This window comes from Microcebus murinus, chromosome 19 (assembly GCF_040939455.1).
Source record: "Microcebus murinus isolate Inina chromosome 19, M.murinus_Inina_mat1.0, whole genome shotgun sequence".
Taxonomy (NCBI): Eukaryota; Metazoa; Chordata; class Mammalia; order Primates; family Cheirogaleidae; genus Microcebus; species Microcebus murinus.
The window spans coordinates 37,740,928-37,766,562 of NC_134122.1; the positions used below are offsets into that span (position 1 = coordinate 37,740,928).

Consider the following 25,635-nt stretch of genomic DNA (forward strand, 5'->3'; position numbering starts at 1 on the left):
AGCAGGCTGGGAGAGGTAGTCCGCCTGGAGGCTCCGCTCCTGCCCCGCAGAGGAGCGTGTATATCCTCTGCCACTGAAGCTACCTCGGGCTGCATTGCGGCGGCCAACTCAGACCACCACAACCTCTCTCTCTCTTTTTTGTTTTTACCGATCACCCAGTGAGCTGAAGTAAGTTACTAGTGGACCCTGGACCCTCTGGTTCCCATGGCAGCCTACTTCCGTAGCGCTGCCTCGTTTTTACATGACGATAGTTTCCTGATAGCTTTCAAATACCTGTGCTATCTGTTCACAAACTTTGTAGGTTAAGAATCCCTTAGAACTGCGGTCCCGAAACCCCAGGCCCCGAACCAGTACCTCGGCCTCTTAGGGACCGGGCCCCACCCTCTGTCCGTGGAAAAATTATCTTCCATTAAACATAGGAACCGGGGTGTCGCACAACGGGGTGAGAAGGGGGGCGAGCAAGCGAAGTTTTATCTGTCTGTATAGCCTCTCCCCATCGTTCGCATCACCACCTGAGCTCCCTCCTGCCTTGTCTGTGGAAAAATTGTCTCTCATGAAACCGGTCCCTGATGCCAAAAGGGTTGAGGACCGCTGCCTTAGAGAATTTGATACCCTCACCCCAGAATAGAGCGATAAATAACAGCTACCTTCTACTGAAGCTACTTTGTGCATTGATTATCTCTTTTAACCCTAACAGTGTTTCATTTTACAAATGAATTAAGGTTAGAGGTTAAAGAGTGATAGAGTCCAAAGCCCATATTCACAGCCGAGCAGACTAAAGCACAAGAATGCACGTTTTCACAAATTTTACTACCTAACGCCCACCCTAGGAGACCAGGTTAGGATACCCGGATAAAGCTTTATTTCTTTTTGAAACAGTGTCTCTCTCTATTGCCCTGGCTACAGTGCACTGACATGATTGTAGCTCACTGTAACCTCAAACTCCTGGGCTTAAGGGATCCTCCTGCCTCAGCCTCCCATGTAGTTGGGACTACAGGTGTGAGCCATTGTACCCGCCCCTTGATAAAGCTTTCATTCAGTTTTTTTTTTTGAGACAGAGTCTCTGTTTCCCAGGCTAGAGTGAGTGCTGTGGCTTCAGCCTAGCTCACAGCAACCTCAAACTCCTAGGCTTAAGCAATCCTCCTGCCTCAGCCTCCCGAGTAGAATAGCTGGGACTACAGGCATGTGCCACCATGCCCGGCTAATTTTTTCTATATATATAGTTGGCCAATTAATTTCTTTCTATTTATAGTGGAGACGGGTCTTGCTCTCGCTCAGGCTGGTTTCGAACTCCTGACCTTGAGCAATCCGCCCGCCTCAGCCTCCCAGAGAGCTGGGATTATAGGCGTCAGCCACGACGCCCGGCCTCATTCAGTTCTTTATTATCTTTTTAAATTTCTTTTTTATGATTTACAACTCAGATTTCTCTGAATTTTTTTTTTTAAACAGAGTCTCGCTCTCTTGCCAGGGCTAGAGTACTATGGCATCAGCCTAGCTCACAGCAACTTCAAACTCCTAGACTCAAACAATCCTGCCTCAGCCTCCCAGTAGCTGAGTAGCTGGGACTACAGGCCTGACCACCACACCCAGATAATTCTTTCTATTTTTAGTAGAGACAGTTCTCTTTCCTGCTGAGGTTGGTCTTGAATTCCTGACCTCAAGCGATCCTCCTGCCTTGGCCTCCCAAAGTGCTAGGATTACAGACATAAGTCACCACACTCGGCCTCATGCAGTTCTTCCCCTTGCTCCACACAGTTTACCTCTTCCCTGTGAAGAAGGGATTTTCGGTCCCATTTTACAGATGGAATTTGAGCTGAGTGAAAATTGGAGGATACCCATCCTTTTAGTCCCTCCTCCCATAACCCTCAGAAGAGAGTAAGCAAGGCCAGAGTCTGCATAGGTTGCACCTAGGCTTATGCTACTAATTCCTTGCTATGTGACCTTGAGTAATTCACTTACTTTTTCAAGCCTCACTTCCCTCATCTCTAAAGTCAGTTGCTCTCCTGTAATCCTAGCACTCTGGGAGGCCAAGGCGGGAGGATCGCTCAAGGTCAGGAGTTCGAAACCAGCCTGAACAAGAGCGAGACCCCATCTCTACTAAAAAATAGAAAGAAATTAATTGGCCAACTAAAAATATATAGAAAAAATTAGCCGGGCATGGTGGCTCATGCCTGTAGTCCCAGCTACTTGGGAGGCTGAGGCAGAAAGATCACTTGAGCTCGGGAGTTTGAGGTTGCTGTGAGCAAGGCTGACGCCACACACTCTAGCCTGGGCAACAAAGTGAGACTCTATCTCAAAAAAAAAAAGTTACAGTGAGTTTTTGGTGTAAAATTGCTTTGAAAGTTCTAAAGGACTACCTAAATGCAGGATATACTTGGGATCTATATTTCAATGTCTTAAACTTATGATTTTAAGGTTCAGTTTAGCCTTTATTTTTTATTTATTTTTTTTTTTTTGAGACAGAGTCTCACTTTGTTGTCCAGGCTAGAGTGAGTGCCGTGGCGTCAGCCTAGCTCACAGCAACCTCAAACTCCTGGGCTCAAGCGATCCTCCTGCCTCAGCCTCCCGAGTAGCTGGGACTACAGGCATGCGCCACCATGCCCGGCTAATTTTTTATATATATATCAGTTGGCCAATTAATTTCTTTCTATTTATAGTAGAGACGGGGTCTCACTCTTGTTCAGGCTGGTTTTGAACTCCTGACCTTGAGCAATCCGCCCGCCTGGGCCTCCCAAGAGCTAGGATTACAGGCGTGAGCCACAGCGCCCGGCCCAGTTTAGCCTTTAGATGTGCTTTACATAGTGGGCTTTTGTTTTGTTTGGGCTTTTTATTTATTTATTTTTTTTTTTTTTTTTTTTGAGACAGAGTCTCACTTTTGTTGCCCAGGCTAGAGTGAGTGCGGTGGCGTCAGCCTAGCTCACAGCAACCTCAAACTCCTGGGCTCACGTGATCCTCCTGCCTCAGCCTCCCGAGTAGCTGGGACTACAAGCATGCACCACCATGCCCTGCTTATTTTTTCTATATATACTTTTAGTTGGTCAATTAATTTCTTTCTATTTTTAGTAGAGACGGGGGGTCTCGCTCAGGCTGGTTTCGAACTCCCGACCTCGAGCAATCCGCCCGCCTCGGCCTCCCAGAGTGCTAGGATTACAGGCGTGAGCCACCGCGCCCGGCCTGTTTGGGCTTTTTAAATTTTGTTTTATATTGAGGCTGTAACTTATAAAAAAAAAGAAAAAAAAAAAAAATTTTGTTTTAAGACAGAGTCTTGGCTAGGTGTGGTTGCTCACGCCTGTAATCCTAGCACTCTGGGAGGCCCAGGTGGGAGGATTGCTCAAGGTCAGGAGTTCAAAACCAGCCTGAGCAAGACCCCATCTCTACTAAAAATAGAAAGAAATTAATTGACCAACTAAAAATATATATACAAAAAATTAGCCAGGCATGGTGGCGCATGCCTGTAGTCCCAGCTACTCAGGAGGCTAGGGCAGTAGGATCGCTTGAGCCCAGAGATTGAGGTTGCTGTGAGCTAGGCTGATGCCACTGCACTCACTCTAGCCTGGACAACAAAGTGAGACTCTGTCTCAAAAAAAAAGACAGAGTCTCGGCCCAGCATGGTGGCTTACGCCTGTAATTCTAGCACTCTGGGAGGCCAAGGCGGGCAGATTACTCGAGGTCAGGAGTTCGAAACCAGCCTGAACAAGATCGAGACCCCGCCTCTATTATAAATAGAAAGAAATTAATTGGCCAACTAATATATATAGAAAAAGGCCGGGCGCGGTGGCTCACACCTGTAATCCTAGCACTCTGGGAGGCCGAGGCGGGCGAATTGCTCAAGGTCAGGAGTTCGAAAAAATTAGCTGGGCATGGTAGCGCATGCCTGTAGTCCCAGCTACCTGGGAGGCTGAGGCAGAATGATCACTTGAGCCCAGGAGTTTGAGGTTGCTGTAAGCTAGCCTGATGGCACGGCACTCACTCTAGCCTGGGCAACAAAGTGAGACTCTGTCTCAAAAAAAAAAGAGAAAAAAACAAAAAAAGAAAGACAGAGTCTCACTCTGTTGCCCTGGCTAGAGTGCAGTAGTGTCATCTTAGCTCAGTACAACCTCAGACTCCTGAGCTCAAGAGATCCTCTCACCTCAGCCTCCCAAGTAGCTGGGACTACAGGTGTGCACCACCATGCCTGGATAATTTTTTCAGTTTTTAGTATTATTAATACTTCACGCAGGAGAATGAGGTCTCCAACTTGCCACGGTCCCCACCATTTCTAATTGTCTTACTCTGGGCAACTTAACACATTTGTCATATCTACTTATATCTGGCTCCTGAGGGCAGTTAAATTTGCAATCTCTTATTCATAATCAAGAATGTCAGTGAGCATGTTCTCCTGACCAGCATTCCCTCTGCCTGCCTCCTGCCTGCCCTGATGGGTACAGTGGGAGAAACAGGAGGGTCAAGATGGCATAGTCCCTGCCCTCAAGAATGTAATATCATTGGGATGTTGAGCTGTGAGCTTGGTAAGTCACCACAGAATGTTGTGATGCCTGAGGGAGAAGGGTGGTCAAAGAACTCACCAAGGGTCAGAGTGGATACCCAGTAGGGTATACGAGAAGGCTTTCTAGAGAAGGTATCATTTGAGCTTGGCCTTGAAAAATTTAGATAGGAAGGTAGGCACTCCAGGAAGATGACCCAGCCTCAACAAGGTCAAAGGCTGGGGGAAATTGAATAGATCAGCTTGTCTTCTTTATGAGGGTGCAGGTTGCATTGCTGTCACAGAGGTCACCTGGATACAAGTGGCTAAAGGGTAGGTATGGAGCATTAGTTCAAAGGTGACAGGGAGCTATGGAAAGTTTTGGGGCAGGGCATTGGCATGGCCTAAGCTCCACTTTACAAAGAGTGATACAACAGGATGCATGGATGGTGTGGCTGTAACAGGAGCTTCGAGGTGGAGATACAGAGATGAGCAATCACTCAGGTGTAAGGGAGCCACTGGCCAGGAGGTGGCAGTGGAGATGGGGGTGGGCAGAGACACTGAAAAGGAAGAATTAGCAGAACTTGGCAGAGTTGATTGCTGGTGATGATGATCCTCCAACAGCCGTTCCTTCTGTGAAGCCAGCCTTTCTCAGGCTCCTCCTACCTGTCTCCCTGGCCTCTTCGTCTCAGTCTCTCTTACAGGACATTTCTGGACCCCTCTATCAATTGTTGCAGTTCCTAAGAATCCTGTCCCCAACTGCCTTCTCTCATCCAGTGTGTTCTCAAGGGCAGAAGCAGATACCATAAACCTGATGATGCTTAAGTTTCCAGGACCCTTCCCTTGCCTGGGCTTTTCACTGCTAGAAGTGGCTGGGGGTTATGGAACCATCTGGGTGAGGTGAGGGAGCCAGCTTGTAACCAGAAAGTATTTGTATGTAAGCATTTCTTTCTTTCTTTCTTTTCTTTCTTTCTTTCTTTCTTTCTTTCTTTCTTTCTTTCTTTCTTTCTTTCTTTCTTTCTTTTCTTTCTTTCTTTCTTTCTTTCTCTCTCTCTCTCTCTCTCTCTCTCTCTCTCTCTCTCTTTCTTTCTTTCTTTCTTTCTTTCTTTCTTTTCTTTCTTTCTTTCTTTCACAGAGTCTCACTTGTTGCCCAGGCTAGAGTGAGTGCCGTGGCGTCAGCCTAGCTCACAGCAACCTCAAACTCCTGGGCTCAAGCAATCCTTCTGCCTCAGCCTCCCGAGTAGCTGGGACTACAGGCATGCGCCACCATGCCTGGCTAATTATATATATATATTAGTTGGCCAATTAATTTCTTTCTATTTATAGTAGAGACAGGGTCTTGCTATTGCTCAGGCTGGTTTTGAACTCCTGACCTCGAGCAATCCGCCCGCCTCAGCCTCCCAGAGTGCTAGGATTACAGGCGTGAGCCACCACGCCCGGCGCATTTCTTTCTTTAATTTTTTCTTTTTTGGAGACAGTGTCCAGGGTCTCACTGTGTTATATGGGCTAGGATGCAGTGGCATCATCATAGCTCATTGCAACCTCCAACTCCTGGACTTAAGCAATCCTCCTGCCTCAGTCTTCCAAGTAGCTGGGACTACAGGTGCGCACCACCATGCCTGACTAATTTTTTCTATTTTTTGTAGAGACAGGGTCTTGCTGTTGCTTGGGCCAGTCTTGAATTCCTGAGCTCAAGCCATCCTCCCAGAGGATGCTTCCCAGAGTGCTAGGATTACAGGCATGAGCCACCTTGCCCAGCCTGATTGGGACAATTGATGCTTCTCAGGCTTATGTAAAGTGCTATGCAAATGAGGCTTCCAGATGAACGAACGGAGTCCTCCAGCCTCCTGCTCTCTTCTATCCCAACAGCTGCTCTAACCATTCTGACAAGTAAAAATTCTGGATCCTTGGCAATCTGCACCAGGCTCCTAACTGATCTCCTTGTGACCATTTTAGACAAGGGGGTCTCTGATGAGGTGGCAGTTGAACAAAGACCTGAAGATGGTTTCTCCACACAGCAGCCACGGGAAACTTGTCTAAGTGCAAACCTCCTACTCCAAGGCCTTTCATGGCTCCTGTGAAGCTCCTTTCTGAAACCCCTGATCCTGCATGGTGAGCCCCTGGCAAATTCTGCAGCTTCATCTCCCCAGCCCTCTATGCTCCAACCATCATTGTCTCTTTCAGTCTCTGTTCTCCACTCAGCCTTCTCACACTTGCTACTCTTTCCTTCCACCCAGTTATAGCCTACATGTATTCTGAGTCCCAGGGTCACATCACTGCCTCCAGAACCTTCCCTGCCCTCAGACTACATTGTATCTCCTATAACATACTGTGCTTTTTTTGCTTCTTGGCGCGTTAACACTAGGAATAATTCCATGGGTTCACATCTGTCTTGTTTACTTCTGTGCACACCCGTGTATGCCCATTATCTGCGGAGTGCTGGTAAATGTCGATAGCTAGGCCTTGCCTGATGCCTGCATATGCGAATGATAGAAAAAACCCACATATGCTAAATTCACTCCAAAAGTGTTAAGATGGGCACAGAGACTCATTCCTGTAATCCCAGTGATTTGGGAGGCCGAGGCCTGGAGGATTGCTTGAGGCCAGGAGTTTGAGACCAGCCTCGGCAATAGCCATACCCCATCTCTACAAAAGAAAAAGAAAATTAGCTGAGTGTGGTGGCATGCAATTATAGTTCCCACTACTCAGGAGACTGAGTCAGGATGATTGCTTGAGCCCAGAGTTTGAAGTTGCAGATATCACTGCACGCTAGCCTGCACAGCAGAGTGAGACCCTGTCTCAAAAAATATATGTATGTGTGTGTGTGTGTATATACATATATATATAAAATAATGACAAACAGTAAGCACCAACCTGTATTTTCATGCAAATAAATTCACTTAATTCTCACAATTACCCTATTAAATAGATTATCATCCCCCCCTTTTTCCAGATGGTAAAAGGGATTATTAAGTAATTTGTCCCAAGTTGCACGGCTGGAAAGGAGCAGAGCAGGGACTTGAATCCCGAGGGACGGACTCAACTCACATTTGTGCTGTAACTGCTGTATGATACAGCCTATCAAATTCAGGTCTACTATGGTCAGGCATTATTCTAGAACCAGGGAGATCATGTTGGGAAAAAAAGTATTTAATAAAAAACTCCCAGCCTGAGCAAGATTGAGACTCCGTCTCTACTATAAATAGAAAGCAATTAATTGGCCAACTAATATATATCGAAAAAAAAAATTAGCTGGTCATGGTGGCACATACCTGTAGTCCCAGCTACTTGGGAGGCTGAGGCAGTAGGATTGCTTGAGCCCAGGAGTTTGAGGTTGCTGTGAGCTAGGCTGATGCCACAGCACTCACTCTAGCCTGGGCAACAGAGTGAGACTCTGTCTCAAAAATAAATAAAATAAAATAATGGTGAGTAATATGCATATGAAAAGTAAAGTGGGGTGGAGGAAAGGGAGTGAGGGGCAGGGAAGATATTATTTTAGACAAGGTTGTCTGTGAAGTCCTCTCTAGTGTGGTGACATTTGAACAGAGATGCTTTGGGAGAAGAGCATTATTTTATTTATTTATTTTTGAGATACGGTCTCTCTCTCTTTTGCCCTGAGCACTGCTACTACAACCTCCAACTCCTAGGCCCACAAGATTCTTCTGCCTCAGCCTCCTGAGTAGCTGGGACTACAGGTATGTGCCACCACGCCTGGCTAATTTTTCTTATTTTTGTAGAGATTGGGTCTCACTATTGCCCACGCTGGAAGAAGAGCATTCAAAGCACAGGTAAATAAGTATCAAGACCCTGAGGCGGGTCCAGCTTATCCTGCCAGGAAGCCACCAGGAGGCTGCAGGGAACAGGGAAGCAGTAGGAAATGAGGTCCAAGAGGAAGGCCAGGCCTAGATCTGGCAGGCTTTGAAGGCCAAGCTAAGGAGTTTAGATGGAATTTTAAGAGTAGCAAGGAGGGATTTGAATAAAGGCCAGAGCACTGTATTAAGAATGGACCCTAGGGATGAGATTTGAAGGTGATTACTATAGTCTAGGGAAGAGGTAATGGAGACTGAAAGCTTTAAGTAGAAAGGGAATCGGGGATAGGGTTGCCAGATTTAGCAAATGACTCTTCTGGGGGACCTCTGGGAGGAAACTTTGGAAGGCAGCTGTAGAGTGGCGGAGGTCCCAGGAGTCTAAGAGAAGATAGGAAGCTGCTAGAATCTCTGTATCCTCTCTGGGAGGAATGGGTGCTTCTCAGAACACAGCCAAGTGCAGAGCCTTCACAGGTTGAACTCAGCACATCTTAAGCAAACATACCAATCAAATATATTCTAACCAGGGGTGTGGGGGAGTAAATCCACAGCTAATGGAAATGGGGCACACTGTATGGGGGAAAAACATGCTTGTAACCCTGGCTTGAGCGAGGCAAACCCATTTCATGTAACCAAAATATTTGTACCCCCATAATCTCCTGAATTAAAAAAAAAATCCTAACCCTAAAAGAAGGAAACTACAGTTATGACACCCAGTTCTAGGAAGGGGAAGCAAGGTGCTCACATGCTGCCGGAGGAACTGGAAGTGTGCTCAATCTATTTGACTTAAGTTTTTTAAAAAACTGTTTCTTTAAAAAAAAACAAAAAAAACCAGGCCGGGCATGGTGGCTCACGTCTGTAATCCTAGCACTCTGGGAGGCCGAGGCAGGCGAACAGCTCAAGGTCAGGAGTTCAAAATCAGCCTGAGCAAGAGTGAGACCCGTCTCTACTATAAATAGAAAGAAATTAATTGGCCAACTAATATATATAGAAAAAATTAGCCGGGCATGGTGGCGCATGCCTGTAGTCCCAGCTACTCAGGAGGCTGAGGCAGTAGGATCGCTTGAGCCCAGGAGTTTGAGGTTGCTGTGAGCTAGGCTGACGCCACGTCACTCACTCTAGCCTGGGCAACAAAGTGAGACTCTGTCTCAAAACAACAACAACAACAACACAACAACAACAAACCTACATTTAGAAATGTTTAATCATCCTGGCCAGGTGAGGTGGCTCATGGTTGTAATCCTAGCACTCTGGGAGGCCAAGGCAGGAGGATCACTTAAGGCCAGGAGTTTGAGACCAGTCTGACCAAGAGCTGGACCCTGTCTCTACAAAAAATGGAGAAGTTAACCGGGTGGTGCGGAACCTGTAGTGCCAGATACTTGGGAAGCTGAGACAGGAGGATGAGTTGAGCCCAGGAGTTTGAGGTAGCAGGGAGCCCTGATGATGATGCCATAGCATTCCAGCCGGAGTGACAGGATGAAACTCTCTCAAAAACATACATTTAAAAACAAAATCCTTTGTCTCAGAAATTCCACTTTTAAGAATTCATCCTAAGGAAAAGATCAAATAAATGAGCAAATGTACATGTGTAAAGATGTTCATCACAGGCCGGGCGCGGTGGCTCGCGCCTGTAATCCTAGCTCTCTGGGAGGCCGAGGCGGGCGGATTGCTCAAGGTCAGGAGTTCAAAACCAGCCTGAGCAAGAGCGAGAACCCGTCTCTACTATAAATAGAAAGAAATTAATTGGCCAACTGATATATATATAAAAAATTAGCCGGGCATGGTGGCACATGCCTGTAGTCCCAGCTACTCGGGAGGCTGAGGCAGAAGGATCGCTGGAGCCCAGGAGTTTGAGGTTGCTGTGAGCTAGGCTGACGCCACGGCACTCACTCTAGCCTGGGCAACAAAGCGAGACTCTGTCTCAAAAAAAAAAAAAAAAAAAAAAGATGTTCATCACAGCATTGTTTATAAAAGCAAAAAATTTGGACATGACATAAAGGTTCAACAAAAGAAAAATGGAGGCTGGGCACAGTGGCTCACACCTGTAATCCTAGCACTCTGGGAGGCGGAGGAGGGTGGATCGCTCAAGGTCAGGAGTTCGAAACCAGCCTGAGCAAGGGAATGAGACCCCCGTCTCTACTATAAATAGAAAGAAATTAATTGGCCTACTAACAATATATATAGAAAAAATTAGCCAGGCATGGTGGTGCATGCCTGTAGTCCCAGCTACTCGGGAGACTGAGGCAGGAGGATTGCTTGAGCCCAGGAGTTTGAGGTTGCTGTGAGCTAGGCTGATGCGCCATGACACTCTAGCCTGGGCAACAGAGTGAGACTCTGTCTCAAAAAGAAAAAAGAAAAATGGACAAAGAAATAAAGAAGTAGTTGAGAGACAAGGAAACTCAACTGGCCAATAAATGTATTGAAAAGATGATCACCCTCATGAATGATCAGGGAAATGTAAAAGATGACATAACCATTTCAGAGTGAAAAAGATTTCAGCTTTATCTGTAAAGGTGCATTTTATTTGACAATTCTGCACCCCTACATTGCACCTTAGCACCCAGTTTATGGTCAATAAAAGAAACTAGGGATGGTTGTAGAAAAAGCTGTGTCTGAGTCTAGGGCTAGAAGGTACAAGGTGAGCCTGGAACATCTTGTTGTGCCAGGAAACAAGGAATCTTTCTGAGATTAATGAAGTCTTGCTGGAAAGACACAAGAACCATCCACTGGCCAACTAAGACCATTTACACATCAAAAGGGGAGATATCCGTTGATGCCAATTGACATAGGTTAAATAAGAAAAGCCTCCATCCATTTGATTCACAAAGGAATGAACAAACTGCTGCATTTTTTAAAAGGTGAATACAATAGAATACCTTCTATTTTGTTGCCTTATTAGTTAAAAAAAAAAATAAGGGAAGCAAAACAACAGAATGTGTTTGTTAGTTTTAGGGGAGTGGTAAACAGGTGTCATACTTATTTTTTAAACTTAAAAACAACTGGGCCGGGCGCAGTGGCTCACGCCTGTAATCCTAGCACTCTGGGAGGCCGAGGCGGGCGGATTGCTCAAGGTCAGGAGTTCGAAACCAGCCTGAGCAAGACCCCATCTCTACCAAAAATAGAAAGAAATTAATTGACCAACTAAATATATATAGAGAAAAAATTAGCCGGGCATGGTGGCACATGCCTGTAGTCCCAGCTACTCAGGAGGCTGAGGCAGTAGGATCGCTTGAGCCCAGGAGATTGAGGTTGCTGTGAGCTAGGCTGACGCCACGGCACTCTAGCCTGAGCAACAAAGTGAGACTCTGTGTCAAAAAAAAAAAAAACTAAAAGTGTTTCTAGGGTAGAAATAACACAAATGTTTGCTTTATAGTTGTTTTTGAAAATGCATGTATTTTATACATTCTTCTGATGTGTGTTATATTTTACAATTAAAAAACATATTTTTTTTTGAGACAGAGTCTCACACTATTGCCTGGGCTTAAGTAACAGGGTCCCGCTTATACAGCATTTTATTTTATTTTATTTTATTTTATTTTATTTTATTTTATTTTTGAGACAGAGTCTCACTTTGTTGCCCAGGCTAGAGTGAGTGCCGTGGCGTTAGCCTAGCTCACAGCAACCTCAAACTCCTGGGCTCGAGCGATCCTTCTGCCTCAGCCTCCCGAGTAGCTGGGACTACAGGCATGCGTCACCATGCCCGGCTAATTTTTTATATATATATCAGTTGGCCAATTAATTTCTTTCTATTTATAGTAGAGACGGGGTCTTGCTCTTGCTCAGGCTGGTTTTGAACTCCTGACCTTGAGCAATCCGCCCGTCTCGGCCTCCCAAGAGCTAGGATTACAGGCGTGAGCCACCGCGCCCGGCCTATACAGCATTTTAGACACTGCATGGATTCCAATGTGGGCTGTCCCAGAAAGCTTTGGGAAATGTTTATTGACAAGTAGAGCTGAGTGTGAGTATACCAATAAACACTTGTTAACCCATTTCTCTCCTTTCAAAGTTCTAAACATTTCCATTGTGTACTTCAAGGGGCTCATTGTTTTGTTAATGAAAAGTCAACATTCATTTGCATCACTGACAGCCTCGGTGTGAAGGGTATTGGCAGAGCAGAAGCTGGTATTTTAGGGAAAGAGTTAGAGACCAGAAAACCTGCTTTGCCTGGTCTGGGCACCTAACAGGGTCTGACACCTGGTTCTGTAAATGTTAGCAGTTATCATTCAGAGTATTTACATAAGAATCACCCGAATAGCTATTTTTTGGACCTCTACCTGGCTCCCAGCGCTGTGGGAGGCCTTTTCCATTTACAGTAGCTTTTAATCCTCACAGTCCTGTGAGGTCCAAGGCCTTCTCCTTTTTTTATAGGTATGGTTAACTCTCTGGCCCAGAGAAGTTAACAAGCCTAAAATCACACAGCAAATAGCTAGCAAAACTGAGATTCAAACCGATATTTTGTCAGACCCTACACTCTGGCCTTCTTGAATCTTTTTTTTTTTTTTTTTTTTTTTTTTTGAGACAGAGTCTCACTTTGTTGCCCAGGCTAGAGTGAGTGCCATGGCGTCAGCCTGGCTCACAGCAACCTCAGTCTCCGGGGCTCAGCGATCCTACTGCCTCAGCCTCCCGAGTAGCTGGGACTACAGGCATGCGCCACCATGCCCGGCTAATTTTTTGTATATATATTTTTAGTTGGTCAATTAATTTCTTTCTATTTTTAGTAGAGACGGGATCTCGCTCAGGCTGGTTTCGAACTCCTGACCTTGAGCAATCCGCCCGCCTCGGCCTCCCAAAGTGCTAGGATTACAAGTGTGAGCCACTACGCCCGGCCTGGCCTTCTTGAATCTTTTCGCCAAGTTTGAATGGGCCCTTTGCATCTTTGTGCCGCAGTATACTCATGTATAAAATAAGAATAGTCATGCCAGTCTTGCCTACTTTGCTGTGTAATTGTGAGTATTATATACTCATTATTAAATAACTTAAGTCAGTGCTAGTGCTATAGGCAGACTAACAATAATAATTCTTCCCATTTATAAAATACCAATAATTCTTGCAACAACTCCATTCAGATAATTTTTAGTATTACTTACATTTTGCAGTGATAATAAATGATTACAAATTATGGTTTTATTTTAAACTTATAAATGTATTTTTTTTAAAAAAAATGTAGCCCGGCATGGTGGCAAGTGCCTGTAGTCCCAGCTACTCGGGAGGCTGAGGCAGGAGGATCGCTTGAGCCCAGGAGTTTGAGGTTGCTGTGAGCTAGGCTGACACCATGGCACTCACTCTAGCCTGGGCAACAAAGCGAGACTCTGTCTCAAAAAAAAAAAAAAAAAAAAAATAGAGATGGTAGAACATTATCGGTAAAAATGAAACCCTTTTTATCCCCACTCCCTGGAAGTTCCTTTTATGAAATTCTCAAATATCTTTCTAGAAATATTCTATGTGCTTATATATATGACCTTCTAATATAATTGGTAGCAAGTTATACTAGGCACACAGTTCTTTAGCTTAATTTTGTTCTCTTTTTCTTTCTTTCTTTTTTTTTTTTTTTTTTTTTTGAGACAGAGTCTCACTTTGTTGTCCAGGCTAGAGTGAGTGCCGTGGCGTCAGCCTACCTCACAGCAACCTCAAACTCCTGGGCTTCAGCGATCCTTCTGCCTCAGCCTCCCGAGTAGCTGGGACTACAGGCATGAGCCACCATGCCCGGCTAATTTTTTATATATATCAGTTGGCCAATTAATTTCTTTCTATTTATAGTAGAGACGGGGTCTAGCTCTTGCTCAGGCTGGTTTTGAACTCCTGACCTTGAGCAATCCACCCGCCTCGGCCTCCCAAGAGCTAGGATTACAGGCGTGAGCCACCTCGCCCGGCCTCTTTTTTTTTTCTTAAGAGCCAGGAACTCTTGCTGTCGCCCAGGCTGAAGGACAGTGACACAATCACAGCTCACTGTAACCCTGTACTCCTGGGCTAAAGCAATCCTCCTGCTTCAGCCTCCTGTGTAGCTGGGACTACAAGTGTGCGCCACTGTGCCCCACTAATTTTCTTTCTTTCTTTCTTTCTTTCTTTCTTTCTTTCTTTCTTTCTTTCTTTCTTTCTTTCTTTCTTTCTTTCTTTCTTCCTTCCTTCCTTCCTTCCTTCCTTCCTTCCTTCCTTCCTTCCTTCCTTCCTTCCTTCCTTCCTTCCTTCCTTCCTTCCTTCCTTCTTTCTTTCTTTCTTTCTTTCTTTTCTTTCTTTCTCTTGGTACAGACAATACAGACAGGGTCTTGCTATGTTGCCCAGACTGTTCTCAAACTCCTGGTCTCAAGCGATTCTTCTGCCTCTGCTTCCCAAAGTGCTAGGATTACAGGGTTAAGCCACTGCACCCAGTCTAGTTTATTATTTTTTTTAACTTACTACCTCACAGAGAGCTTTCCATATCTTCTGCATCTACAAATACAGACACATCTCGTTCTTTTTAACAGCTCCTGTGTTTATCCATTGGTGGTTGTACCAGTTTATTTAACAGATCCCTATAGGTAGATATTTAGGTTGTTTCTGGTCTTTGTGCTGTGACAAACAGGATTTCTGGGACTATTCCTTTATAATTATTATTGACATAAAATTCACATACTATAAGATGTACCTTTTAAAGTGTACAATTCAGTGGTTTTAGTATAGTCACAAAGTCATACTGCTAGGAACATTTAAAAAAAATGTTCTATGTTGCTGAGGCTGGTTTTGAACTCTTGGACTCAAGAGATCCTCCCAAGTATCTGGTATTACAGGTGCGTTGTCACTGTGACTGACCTCTGGGAACATTCTTTTTTTTTTTTTTGAGACAGAGTCTCGCTTTGTTGCCCAGGCTAGAATGAGTGCCGTGGCATCAGCTTAGCTCACCGCAACCTCAAACTCCTGGGCTCAAGCGATCCTCCTGCCTCAGCCTCCCGAGTAGCTGGGACTACTAGCACCACCATGCCCGGCTAATTTTTTCTATATGCTTTTAGTTGTCCAGCGAATTTCTTTCTATTTTTTAATAGAGAGGGGGTCTCACTCTTGCTCAGGCTGGTCTCAAACTCCTGAGCTCAGACGATCCGCCCACCTCGGCCTCCCAGAGTGCTATGATTACAGACGTGAGCCACCGCACCTGGCCACTTCTGGGAACATTCTTCTTCTCCTTCTCCTTCTTCTTCCTCCTCTTCCTCTTCTACATCTGCTTCTCCTGTCTTCTTCTTCTTCTTCTTTTTTTTTTTTTTTTAAGAGAGATGGGGTCTAGTTGTCCCTGGGCTACAGTGCAGTGACATGATCATAGCTCACTGAAGCCTTAAACTCCTGGGTTCAAGAGATTCTCCTTGGCCGGGCACAGTGGCTCACTCCGGTAATCCTAGCACTCTGGAAGGCCAAGGTGGGAGGATTGGTTGAGGTCAGGAGTTTGAGACAAGAGATTCTCCTGCCTCAACCTCCCAAATTGCTGGGATTAGAGTTGCTGGGATTAGAAGTGTGAGCCACTGACTGTGCCAGGCCTCTGGGAACATTCTTGAACTTACATTTTTATGGCCTTGTGTGAATGTGTCTGCTGAAGGCACTTCAGGAGGTGCAGTTGGTGGGCTTTGGGGAGATGATTCCTTATGATGGGAACAATCTGGGGTGTGTTCATCACCCAAAAGCTAAAATCCTGGGCCCATAGGACTGTCACCACATTACCCCTGCCACATTGAGCATTTTGCAATGACTGCTGGTCCTTTGGAGAAAATTAGGTCCATTTGTGTTTTCACACATTGGATTTGCTTAAAGCAGGCCAGGCCCCTAAATATCCCATTTCAAACAGATAATGATAGGAAATGCCCTATTGTAATGTCTCAACTCACAGACCTTGCTGTTGTGTAGTGCTTTTAAAACCTAAATTGGGTAATGTCATTCCTCTGCTCCAAAACTCTTAAAAAAAAAAAAAGTGCAGCCAAAATAAACAAATTTTGCAATGGCTGGCATCTCGCTCACAGTACAAGCCAAAGTCCTTATAAAGGCCTGCAAAACCCCACATGATCTGGTCCCTGCTTACCTTTTGGATCCCTTCTCCCATCCTCTCCCCTTCAATTATTCTGCTCCAGCCACTCTGACCTCCTGGCAGGGCCTCCAGCTCACCCAACCTTGCTCACCTTGGAACTTCATATTGCTGTCCCTTTGCCTTTCCTAGACAACGGCACTATTCCGTCCTCACTTCAATCTCATCTCTGCTCAACTGGTGTCCCTTCAGAGAAAACTTCTCTAAACCTGTATATAAAATGGCACCCCATGACTTTCTATCCATACCCTATTTTTTTGTTATGTTTTGTTTTTGAGACAGGGTCTCACTGTTGCCCAGGCTGGAGCGCAGTGGCATGATTATAGCTCACTGCAGCCTTGAACTCCTGGGCTCAAGCGATCCTCCTGCCTCAGCCTCCCAAGTAGCTGGGACTACAGGCATGTGCCACCATGCCCAGCTAATTTTTTTTTTTTTTTTTTGAGACAGAGTCTTGCTTTTTTGTCCAGGCTAGAGTGAGTGCCATGTCGTCAGCCCAGCTCACAGCAACCTCAAACTCCTGGGCTCAAGCAATCCTCCTGCCTCAGCCTCCCGAGTAGCTGGGACTACAGGCATGCGCCACCATGCCCAGCTAATTTTTTCTATATATATTAGTTGGCCAATTAATTTCTTTCTATTTATAGTAGAGATGGGGTCTTGCTCTTGCTCAGGCTGGTTTTGAACTCCTGACCTTGAGCAATCCGCCTGCCTCGGCCTCCCAGAGTGCTAGGATTACAGGCGTGAGCCACCTCGCCCAGCCAAATTTTTAAAAAACTTTTTGGACTGGGTGCAATGCCTCAAGCCTATAATCCTAGTACTCTGGGAGGCCAAGGCAGGAGGATCACTTCAGATCAAGAGTTCAAAACCATCTGGTGTGTGTGAGTGTGTGTGTGTGTGTGTTGTGTGTGTGTGTGTGAAAAAAAAAAAAAAGAGTTCAAAACCAGGCTGGGCGCGGTGGCTCACGCCTGTAATCCTAGCTCTTGGGAGGCCGAGGCGGGCGGATTGCTCAAGTTCAGGAGTTCAAAACCAGCCTGAGCAAGAGGGAGACCCCATCTCTACTATAAATAGAAAGAAATTAATTAGCCAACTGATATATATATATAAAAAATTAGCCGGGCATGGTGGCGCATGCCTGTAGTCCCAGCTACTTGGGAGGCTGAGGCAGGAGGATTGCTTGAGCCCAGGAGTTTGAGGTTGCTGTGAGCTAGGCTGATGCCACGGCACTCACTCTAGCCTGGACAACAAACCGAGACTCTGTCTCAAAAAAAAAAAAAAAAAAAAAAAAAAAAAAAGAGTTCAAAACCAGCCTGAGCAAGAGTGAGACCTCTCTCTACAAAAAAATAGAAAAATTAGTCAGGTGATCAATAAATATTTGTTGTTTATTGATGGAATAAATAAATGAGTAGCTTTTACTGAAGCACAAAACAAAGGTTGTAAATAATCCAAAGGTGCGGGTGAGGTAGGGTGGGGTGGGGTGGAATGGACAGAGGACTTGAAGAGACAGTTTAAGTAAAGGAAAAAACAAATTATTTCTAAATGTATGTCAAGATGTTCAACTTCACTCATAATAAAAGAAATGCAAATTAAAATTTCTGTGAGTCACCATTTTTCACCTATCAGCTTGCCAAAGATCAAAAGCCTTGTTACTTCTCAATGTTAGCAAGGGTGTGGGAAACAGGTCCTCTTGTACACTGTTGGTGAGAGTGAAAATTGGTGAAAGGTTTGTGGAGGACAATTTGGCAGCATCTGCTTCAATTTTGAAAGCATATGCTCTTTGGCTCTTGCAATGGCATGTCTAGAAATTTATCCTGTAGATTTATTTGCTCAAATGTACAAAGATGTGGGTATTCACTGCAGCACTCCTTGTTCTAGTAAAAGACTGGAGAGAGTATAAATGTCTTTTGATGGAGGTTGGTTAAGTATATTATGGTATAGTCTTACAAAGGAATACTATGTAGAGGTTAAAAAGGAAATAGATTTCTATATGCTAAAATGCAAGTCCCCAAGAGATAGTTTCTTGAAAAAAGCAGTATACAGAACAAAGTGTATTATGCGCAAATATTTGTTTGAAAGAAGAAAAGGGGCAAGGCACCGTGGCTCACACCTGTAATCCCAGTGACTCAGAAGTCTGAAGCAGAAGGATCACTAGTGAGCTCACTGCACTTCAGCCTGGGTGACAGAGCGAGACCCTGTCTCTAAAAAAAAACAGATCTTAGTACTAAAAAAAAAAAAAACCCACAAAAAATCCCCAAAAAGCACCAGTGATGCAGGTATGTCACAGGACACAGGAGCCAACTGAAAATTGGAACAACTTGAGCATACTAAATAGCCTACTTAGGCTGGGCACAGTGGCTCACGCCTGTAATCCTAGCACTCTGGGAGGATGAGGCGGGTAGATCACTCAAGGGCAGGAGTTCGAAACCAGCCTGAGCAAGAGTGAGACCCCGTCTCTACTAAAAATAGAAAGAAATTAATTGGCCAACTAAAAACATATAGAAAAAATTAGCCAGGCATGGTGGCACATGCCTGTAGTCCCAGCTCCTCAGGAGGCTGACGCAGAAGGATTGCTTGAGCCCAGGAGTTTGAGGTTGCTGTGAGCTAGGTTGACACCACGGCACTCTAGCCTGGGCAACAGAGTGAGACTCTGCCTTAAACAAACATACAAACAAAACAAAACAAAAAATAGCCTACTATATAAGATAAATATCCATGAGTCTATAGTAACATAAATACATGACTGAATAAATAAATAAATGGAGGCGAAGAGACAGATCTCCTCTGCGGAGATAATCTATGCAGAAACTCTGCCCTCAAAGAGGTGGGACATAATTTCTCACTATTTTTTATGGGCTCTGCATAGTGACATCCTTCCAGAGAATACAGTATGGGAAGAGGCGCAAAGAAGGATCACTTCGCAGTGGACTCTGACAAAGCACTCCCTCAGCCCGGTGATGTGATGTGATGAAAATGGCACTTCATCTCTGCTTCCTCTTCAAGGCCGTAATTTTCATCTAATCCTTGAGAAAAATGACATAAAAATCCCAGTTAAGGCACAGTCTACAAAATACCTGATCAGCACCCCTCAAAACTGCCAAGATCATCAAAAATAAGGACAGCCTGGAAAACAGTCACAGCCAAAGGGAGGCTAGGAGACATGATGACTAAATATAATGTGGAATCCTTGCAGGATCCTGGAACAAACAAAGGACATTAGGTAAAAACTAAGGAAATTAGAATAAAGTATGGATTTCAGCTAATAATTTTTGTTTTTCTTAGAGACAGGGTCTCTCTCTGTCACCCAGCTGGAGTCTAGTGGCCTGATCATAGCTCACTGAAGCCTCAAACTCTTGGGCTTAAGTGATCCTCCTGCCTCAGCCTCCTGAGTAGCTAGACAAGTGCCACCATGTTCCGCTAATTTTTAAATTTTTTGTAGAGACAAGGTCTCACTATATTGCCCAGGCTTATCTCTAACTCCTGCCTTGGACTCCCAAAGTGTTGGAATTAAGGCATGAACCACTGTGCCTGGCCGGTTATCAATAATATTGTACTGGCTAATTATAACAAATGTACCATACTGATGTGAGGTGTTAATAATAGAGGAGGCTGGGTGCAGGGTATGTGAGAACTCTCCATACTATCTTTGTGATTTTGTTGTAAATCTAATGCTGTTCTAAAAGATAACGTTTATCGGCCGGGCGCGGTGGCTCACGCCTGTAATCCTAGCACTCTGGGAGGCCGAGGCGGGCGGATTGTTCGTGGTCAGGAGTTCGAAACCAGCCTGAGTTCAAAACCCTGTCTCTACTATAAATAGAAACAAATTAATTGGCCAACTAATATATATACAAAAAATTAGCCGGGCATGGTGGCACATGCCTGTAGTCCCAGCTACTTGGGAGGCTGAGGCAGCAGGATTGCTTGAGCCCAGGAGTTTGAGGTTGCTGTGAGCTAGGCTGACACCACGTCACTCACTCTAGCCTGGGCAACAAAACGAGACTCTGTCTCAAAAAAAAAAAAAAAAAAAAAAAAAGATAACGTTTATTTTTTAGCCCCCTCCCCAAATAAGTAATTTTATCTTCTTCTCTGGACTTCATAAGTCATGTAACATTTCTGAAATCCAATTTACCCATCTTGAAACAGGGAAATTATTTCTAACCTTTTAAACTACAATCAGTACTTTCATTTATTGAATGTTCACTGTGTACTAATTTCTGTGCTAACCAGCCTTTACAAATATTATCCTGTGTAACCATCACAGTGAACCTGCGCCCTGGGATCATCATTTCCCTTATTTGCCCACCTGGAGACAGGTTGCATCTAGGCCAGAGAGCCGGTGAGCAGAGGAGGCCAAACTCAAGCCTTGGTCCATCTGATGTCAAAGGCTCTTAACCTGTGTTCTTCACTGACTCAAGTTCCTCCTTTGTCCTATGTCCTTGTAGATGCTGCCAACCTCAAAGCCTGTTTTGAAAGATGTGCTTCCCACACAAACTGCATGTAAGTCAGCATTCTCCTGAATTGAGGCTCTCAAAATCTACTTCTTAGAGTTGATCAGGAAGGCATCACCATAAATCTTAAATTCAGCTAATTAAAAAAAATCATCACCAGTAATGACAGCATTCATTCTCTGAGCACGTCCTCTGTGCCAAGCACCATAAGCTTATCAACTTCTGAATTCATACAAAAATGCTGGAAGAAGCTATTAAAACTTCATCTCAGGCCAGGTGTGGTAGCTCATGCCTATAATTCTACCGCTCTGGGAGGCCGAGTTGGGTGGATCGCTCAAGGTCAGGAGTTCTAAACCAGCCTGAGCAAGAGCGAGACCCCGTCTCTACTAAAAATAGAAAGAAATTCATTGGCCAACTAAAAATATATAGAAAAAATTAGCTGGGCATGGTGGCACATGCCTGTAGTCCCAGTTACTCGGGAGGCTGAGGCAGAAGAATTGCTTGAGCCCAGGAGTTTGAGGTTGCTGTGAGCTAGGCTGATGCCATGGCACTCTAGCTGGGGTAACAGAGTAAGTCTCTGCCTCAAAAAAACCCCCCAAAACTTCATCTTAAACCATCATATATCGCTGGTGTGAATGCAAAATGGTGCAGGCACTTTGTAAACCAGTTTGACAGTTCCCTGAAATGTTAAAGATAGAGTTTCCCATGGGCACGATGGCTCACACTTATAGTCCTAGCACTCTGGGAGGCCAAACTAGGAGGATTCTTTGAAGCCAGAAGTTCAAGACCAGCCTGAACAAGAGTGACACCCCATCTCTACAAAAAATTTAAAAATTAGCCAGTCATAGTGGCATGTACCTGTAGTCCCAGCTTCTTGGGAGGCTGAGGCAGGAGGATCACTTGAGCCCAAGTTTGAGGGTGCAGTGAACTATGATTGTGCCACTGCACTCTAGCCTGAGCAACAGAGTGAGATCCTGTCTCAAAAAAGAAAAAAAAAAATAGAGTTACCATATGACCCAGCAATTCAACCCCTAGGTGTATACCCAAGAGAATAGAAAACACGTGTTCATACAAAAAAATGTACAGGAATGTTCATAACAGTGTTATTCATGACAGTCAAAAAGTGGAAACAACCCAAATGTTCACCAATTGAGAAATCCATAAACAAAATGTGGTATATCCACACCATGAACTGTTATTTGGCAATGAAAAGGAGACAAGTTACAATGTGGATGAACTTTGAAACCATAATGCTAAGTAAAATAAGCCAGTTTTTTTTTCTTTTTTTGAGGCAGAGTCTCCTTCTGTTGCCCAGGTTAGAGTGCCATGGTGTGAGCCTAGCTCACAGCAACCCCTCCTGGGCTCAAGGGATCCTCCTGCCTTAGCCTCTCAGGTAGCTGGGACTACTACAGGTGTGTGCCACCACACCCAGCTAAATTTTTACTATTTTTAGTAGAGACGGGGTCTCACTCTTGCTCAGATTGGTCTCGAACTTCTGAGCTCAAGCTATCCTTCCACCTTGGCCTCCCAGAGTGCTATGACAGCAGGTGTGAGCCAGCGCGCCTGACCCCACAATGCTAAGTAAAAAGAAGCCAGTAAGCCGGGCGCGGTGGCTCACGCCTGTAATCCTGGCACTTAGGAAGGCCGAGGCGGGAGGATTGCTTGAGCTCAGGAGTTCGAGACCAGCCTGAGCAAGAGTGAGACCCCATCTCTATTATAAATAGAAAGAAATTAGTCAAACAACTAAAAATAGAAAAAAATTAGCTGGGCATGGTGGCGTGTGCCCGTAGTCCCAGCTACTCGGAAGGCTGAGGCAGAAGGATTGCTTGAGGGCAATATATATAACCTTAACACTTGTACCCCCATAATACACTAAAATAAAAAAAATAATAAATAAAAAAAAGAAGGATCACTTGAGCTCAGGAGTTTGAGGCTGCTATGAGCTAGGCTGACACCACGGCACTTTAGCCCAGGGAAGAGAGTGAGACTCAGTCTCAGAAAAATAAATAAATTAATAAAAGCAGCCAGTACAAAAGACTGGGTGGTTGAATAATATGATAAGGTATGTGAATTATATCTCAATAAAGTTTTTTTTTAATCCTTGATTTTACAAATAAAAATTCAATGTACAGAAATGGTAAGTACATTGCTTAAGATGACATAGCTACTACACTGAGCTTGTTCAAAGCAAAGAAATGCTTTTCCTAATTGCAGCCTCACTATGGTGAATGAGTTTTGCCTTGCTTTGTCTTTGCCCAAATGTCAACAATGGTTTATGAACTCCCATTTTATCTCTGTTCGAGGTGTCGCCCTGAGGTAGAATCAGAGCATACAGAGATGAATCAGTGGGGTATGATGGTTAAGAGGACAGGCTAACGAAATTCTTTCCCATCAGCTTGTTACATTTTCTTCACGCAGTATGTGTTTGTTGCTCCTTTCTCACAGAATACAAGCTCCTCCTTTCTCACAGAATACAAGCTCCAGGAAGGCTAGGATTTGTTCTATTTACTAGTGCAGAGCCTGGCATGGTGGATGAAGTCAACGGTGGTTGGAAGAATGAAAGGCAGCTCAGGAGGGAGGTGGGAGGTTTCTGACACAGAGATGGGAATGGTGGGGGGAGTGGAGCATCAGACTGAGGAGATGACCCAGTTTGGGATATCTCAGGTGCTTGCAGGAAAGATCTAGGAGAGGCTGGATGTGCATGTCTAGGAAATATTTCACTAAAAGTTCCACTCTCAAATGGTCAGGGAGGTGGCCCGACTAGTGAAGATGGTCTATTCCAAGACAACAGAGTGGAGGGAACAATGGCAACTTGGTGAGATCATGCCCCATTGCTAGGGACAGCTATGGTGGAAAGCAGGTTAGTGACAGTAGACTTTCAGATTTTTTGAGAGACGTTGAAAAAACAAGAACATCCATGTGAAATCTTGTCTGCAAGTCACATTGTCTTTTGGTCACCTGTTTTTGACTTCTGTTGGAGCAATCCAGGCTTGAGGCTTCCCGAGAAGTCTTGGGTATGTGTGGTGGTGGCCAAGAATGTTACTTGAGTCTTTCATAAGGCAACAGGTATACTTGGAACAAGGTCACCCAGTTAACTGTAGGGGACTCAGGTAGAGGCCAGCCCTGGTAACCCAGTTTAGTAGTCACTTGTTGTCTTTTCTTGAGACAGAGTCTCTCTCTGTTGCTGGGGCTAGAGTGCTGCGGCATCAGCCTAGCTCACAGCAATTTCAAATTCCTGGGCTCAAGTGATCCTTCTGCCTCAGCCTCCCGAATAGCTGGGACTACAGGCATGCGCCACCATGCCCGGCTAATTTTTTTTCTATATATTTTAGTTGGCCAATTAATTTTCTATTTTTAGTAGAGACGGGGTCTCACTCTTGCTCAGGCTGGTTTCAAACTCCTTACCTTGAGTGATCCACCCGCCTCAGCCTCCCAGAGTAGTAGGATTACAAGCGTGAGCCGCTGTGCCAGGCCATCACTTGTTTTTTTTAATGGTTACATCAAAGAATAATTTTAAGTGTAAAGAAAGTGTAAAAAGGAAATCGTAAAACAGTACATTTCACAAAATTCCATTTTTTCAAAATATTTTATGCACATACAGGTATATACCTCTTTTTATTGCTCTTTGCTATATTGTGCTTCACGGATAGTGCTTTTTAAATTTTTTTGAGACAGAGTTTCATTCTATTGCCCAGGCTAGAGTACCATGGCATCAGCCTAGCTCACAGCAACCTCAAACTCCTGGGCTCAAGCAATCCTCCTGCCTCAGCCTCCCAAGAAGCTGGGACTACAGGCACATGCCACGACGCCCGGCTAATTATTTCTATATGTTTTTAGTTGGCCAATTAATTTCTTTCTATTTATAGTAGAGACGGGGTCTCACTCTTGCTCAGGCTGGTTTCGAACTTCTGACCTTGAGCAATCCGCCCGCCTCCCAGAGAGCTAGGATTACAGGCGTAAGCCACTGCGCCCGGCCTGTGATCTGTGATCTTTGATTTACTATTTTTAAATTGTTTTGGGGCACTACAAGCCATGCCCATATAAGATATGGCAAACTCAGTCAATAAATGTGTGTTCTGTCCGCTCCACTGACTGGCTGTTATCCCATCTCTCTCTCCTCAGGCCTCCCTCTTCCCTGAGATACAGTATTGAAACTAGGCCAATTACTAACCCTACAACGGCTGAACTTAAGAGTTCAAGTGAAAGGAAGCGTCCATCAATGAGGCAAATTTCAGCTGTCTTATTGGAAGAAACTGCCATAGCCACCCCAACTTTCAGCAACCACCACCCTGATGAGTCAGCAGCCACCAACATCAAGGCAAGACCCTCCACCAGCAAAAAGATCACGACTCGCTGAACGTTCAGATGACCGGTAGCAATTTTTAGCAATAAAGTATTTTTTAATTAAGGTACGTACATTGTTTTTTTTTGACAATGCTATTGCACACTTAATAGACTACAGTATACTGTAAACATAACTTTTATATGCACTTGGAAACCAAAAAATTCGTGTGACTTGCTTTGATATTTACTTTATTGTGGTAGTTTGTAGTAGTTAGAAAAATAACTGGAGGAATTTACCCCAACATTTAACAGCGGTTATCTCTGGAGAGGTCAGATTATGGGTCCCATTGTACCATGTATTTCTGTGTGTTTGGATTGATTTATAGTGACCATGTATTACTTGACAAAAACCAATACATTTTAAAACTTATACTTTCTAACATAACTATGAATGGACATACATGTGTAGATAAACACATAGAAAGGAATCTGAAGAACATATGTCAAATGATCGAGAGTGGTTACTTCCGGGAAAGGGTATGAGGTTTGGGAAGGCAGGTGAAGGGGATATGTAATGTTTTGCTCAGTGTCTTTCTGTATTATTTG

At 44.5% G+C, this 25,635-nt stretch overlaps 1 long non-coding RNA gene across 1 annotated transcript; it reads left to right on the top strand.

The window, feature by feature from the left end:
• The first annotated feature begins 43 nt into the window (after positions 1-43).
• On the top strand, positions 44-25,153 carry LOC105871070 (uncharacterized). The gene is made up of 3 exons (XR_012913532.1): positions 44-168; positions 6,419-6,574; positions 24,868-25,153. It is a non-coding gene; the product is annotated as an uncharacterized LOC105871070 (long non-coding RNA).
• The last annotated feature ends 482 nt before the right edge of the window (positions 25,154-25,635 follow it).